Here is a 4338-nt window from a genome sequence, read left to right as displayed (position 1 = left end):
AGAGACATATGCATTTGTCACTTTGTTGATTCTGAGTACTGTTCATTGCAGCGGAGCCCACATAGCCATCATCATGCCTTCACGACGACCGGAGCGTCCCACGAGGGTTGAGATCCTGCGCCAGGCCGTGATTGACGACGAGCCACTGGACGAGGTGAGTTGACTGAACATTTGACTTTTGATTTTTTGCATTTTGACTTTTCTATGATCGTTTGCGGGCCCTAAAGGCTGACCCGGGCCCCACCCAGGGCGCCATGGTCCCCCTAGGGCGCCATGGTCCCTGTGGGGCGCCCTGGTCCCCCCAGGGCGCCATGGTCCCCCTAGGGCGCCATGGTCCCTGTGGGGCGCCCTGGTCCCCCTAGGGCGCCATGGTCCCTGACAGGGCGCCATGGTCCCCTCAGGGCGCCATGGTCCCTGACAGGGCGCCATGGTCCCAACCAGGGCACCATGGTCCCTGACAGGGCGCCATGGTCCCAATCAGGGCTTGGTATACAATGTTCGACAGTTTGCATGAGCGATTTTGATGATCGAGTACTGATTACAGTTATGTTTTTGTGTTGCAAGGCCTTCCATACATGAGAGAGCATACAGCGGGACATATTCTTCGCAGTTTGCGAGATCAGATTCTGTGGCTTACTCAGTCAGAGAGAGACACATTGTCGATAGTAGGATTATGGTATGTGATCCTCATGCCAGCCATTCGGTTCCATCCTGCAATGCTGATGGGATCCTGACACATGCACATTTCATCTTCCGGTAGGGGAGCTGACGGTTACACTCGAGGATGTGTACCGTATACTTCGTCTTCCTATCAGAGGAGCGACTATTACATACGCGACCGATTGGTCAGCGGAGGATCATCAGAGAGAGCAAGTATATTGCATAGGGAGAGTCATGCCAAGCGAGACAAGAGGTCGCATCATGGTCCGCTGGCTCTTACATCCTACAGGGGAGGTACCCCTTCTGAGATGCCTTATGATTGCCATCATAGCACTAGCCGTCTGCCCTAATGGGCGAGGCACGCACATGCATGGGGGTCTCACATGGTGCATCAGAGCGATGGAGAGACACAGGAGAGTGTATTCTTGGGGTCGGAGTATGCTTGCACATCTCTATCACGACCTTGAGGAGTATGTATTTGGACAGGGTTGCAGTTTGATGACATGCACACTTCTGCAGGTATGGATTTTAGAGCACTTCACATGCACCAGGCCTGTTGGCTTTCCGCTGAGTACGGCTAGCGAGCGACCTAGGGTGTTTGCTTATCCACTTACCAGCGAGTGGAGATTTGGAGATCTGTTATATTGGAGAGTGATTTTTGATAGACTGACAGTCGAGGTGACAGTGTGGAGACCTTACCTGCGGATGCACAGATGGGATGGGATGGAGAGACAGTTAGCATGCTTACAGAGGAACCGCCTACTGCAGGGACGATATTCACACATCATAGTCCCTTTCTACTTTGACCGAGTACGGAGGCAGTTCGGGCTAGAGCAGTGTGTCCCAGCCGGTGTGCCCATCTATACTCGACACTCACGGGTCTTTCCCAGACCTAGAGCAGTAGCGAGACCGATGATAGATGACATCGAGACTACAGATATAGAGGGATCTGATCAGGATGTAGTCACTGATTATTCTGCAGAGCCTGGAGCACAGCGCAGGTATGTCTCATGGTTTATGAGATCATATCCAGGTCCTATCTTTCCACTGGATCACCCGACAGGCCATCCAGGCCCATGGAGACATGGAGACCGAGATGAGAACCAGGGATCCAGGTCAGAGGAGCCAGAGGAGGGAGAGGGTTATGAGGAGGCGGGAGATCCTGATCCACCTACAGGCGATCAGCCCAGCGCAGAGGAGGAGGAGGACACAGATAGAGATGAGGACAAGGAGGAGAGAACTGATGATGAGGAGAACAAGGATGCAGATGAGGATGAGGATGCAGATGAGGATAGAGATGATGAGGAGGAGTCAGATGCAGCTCCTCACCATTCAGGGGATGATACCATAGCTCTGGATCCTCCTCTTATTCCCCAACAGGGGGAACATGAGGCGATACGGAGACCTATTCCTAGTACCGTCCAACCTACACCCATCGTGCACAGATTAGTCGAGCGAGGGGAGCCTAGCAGATCCCAATCATAGATGCTACCGTATCATGATCCCTATTGGCGCGAGGGAGACCCAGGTATAGTAGGTTTAAATTGATTATTAATGTTTTGATGATATAGAATGGTACTAATACAAAAATCTATTCTACTGCCATAGCTAATGTGCAGGAGTGGCGTTCCCTGATTCAGCAGGCAGTGACAGACATTTCCACGATAGCGCAGATCCCCAGTTCCTCACAGATTGCCTATAGGCCTCAGCGGAACGCGGGTCGGCATGAGGATTTGTTTTCCCCATTCCGAGATCAGGTAGACATATGGAGGGAGAGAGACAGAGTCCTATCAGAGGACCTTCAGCAGGCGCGGCGAGATCTAGCAGCAGCTCAGGCCGAGGCTACCACCTATCGCGCGATCCTTATGGATAGGGATCGTAGGAGTTCCTCTCGGAGTCACTCACGGTCTGTATCGCGCTACACACCCATGGGTCCACCTTCACGGCCAGATCAGGAGGGAGCGTCCAGTTGACACTCTCCAGCCACTAGTCCTAGGGATAGGAGATGATTTTATGATGTAGGAGGGGTCACATTTTGGATGTATAGTGACCTATATTTGTATACGATCCACATATATATGTATATATACATGCTTCTCTTTTGTCTCAAATGTGTTATCTTTAATGCTTAAAACAATGTATATTTTGCTTTGATTAAATCTAATACATTTGGTAAATGTACATGTATGTTCAGGATTTAATTTCCATGTGATTGATTTCTCAATGCTCCATGATTAAATTGATACATGTGTGACTTAATTAAATATTTAATCAAGTACTACATTGATGATAGGGAAGAAATATGCATTAAGTCTAAGAATCATATAACTAACGTGATTTAATTTTGAACTTAAACACAACATGATACGATTCTACTTAACACATAAAGACACTGTATAATATGCTAGCATAATGGAAATGTAAATCTTTTACAACTTACATAAATGAATTCAAGACAAACTATGAAGTAAGGAAACACGCTTGTCAAGAACGAAGCAATATAGATTAAACATCATAACATTTAATTCTATTTTGCTCTAATTAGGAGATACTAACATATTACCCAATGTTGAAGAACTGAAAAGAAGATAAATAAGGAATGCAGAATTAAGCATAATATCTACGCAAGTGCATAGCATTTATAGGTTCTTTAAGAGGCGTACCGTCTACATCCGCTATTTTGTAAGCACCCGATCCATAGTCCTCAATAACGATATATGGTCCAAGCCAATTAGGACTGAATTTTCCCTTTTCTGCAGGTAAGGCATTCACATTGCGCTGATTCTCATAGAGGACTAAGTCACCTACTGAGAAGGAACGTTGAATAACCTTATCATTACAGCTTCATTGTAGAGTTTTGTGATACGCTTGAATATGCTCAAGAGTGTTTATACGTTGTTCATCAAGCATCTCAAGCTGTTGAAGTCGTTGTTCTCTATAAGAGTCATCATCTACTATACCTTTGAGAGAAACCCTAAGTGATGGAATCTCTAGCTCTAAAGGCATAATAGCATCAGCACCATAAACAAGATTATAAGGAGTAGTTCCCGTGGCAATTCATACACTCGTTCGGTAGGCCCAAAGAGCATAGATTAGCTGGTTACTCCAATCCTTACCATGCTTATTCACGGTTTTGCGAAGAATTTGTTCGATTATTTTATTGGATGATTCGGCTTGACCATTTGACTGAGGATAGTATGGTGTAGAAAATCGATGTTTGATATGATACTTCTCGAGGAATTTCTTCACATCCTTGTTCTTAAATGATGTCCCATTATCAGAGATTATAGTAGAAGGTATCCCGAATCGAGAAATGATGTTTTCTAGAAGAAATTGACAAATCACTTCAGCAGTGGTAGAGCGAAGGGGAATAGCTTCTACCCACTTCGTAAAGTAATCTGTTGCGGTTATAATGAAGGTGTGTCCTTGAGATGAAGGAGGAGAGATTTTACCAATAAGATCCAAACCCCATGCGGAAAAAGGCCAAGAAGCTACTTGAGAACGGAGTTCTTGGGCAGGAGCATGAATCAGATTATTATGTTGTTGACATTGATGACATTTCTTAACAAATGAAAAGGAATCCTTCTGCATAGTTTGCCAATAGTATCCCATACGAAGCAATCTATGAACCAAGGATTTGCCTCCAAAATGTCCCCCACAGGCACCTGAATGCGCCTC

This window comes from Cryptomeria japonica, chromosome 6 (assembly GCF_030272615.1).
Source record: "Cryptomeria japonica chromosome 6, Sugi_1.0, whole genome shotgun sequence".
Lineage (NCBI taxonomy): Eukaryota > Viridiplantae > Streptophyta > Pinopsida > Cupressales > Cupressaceae > Cryptomeria > Cryptomeria japonica.
This window is presented reverse-complemented; position numbering follows the sequence as displayed.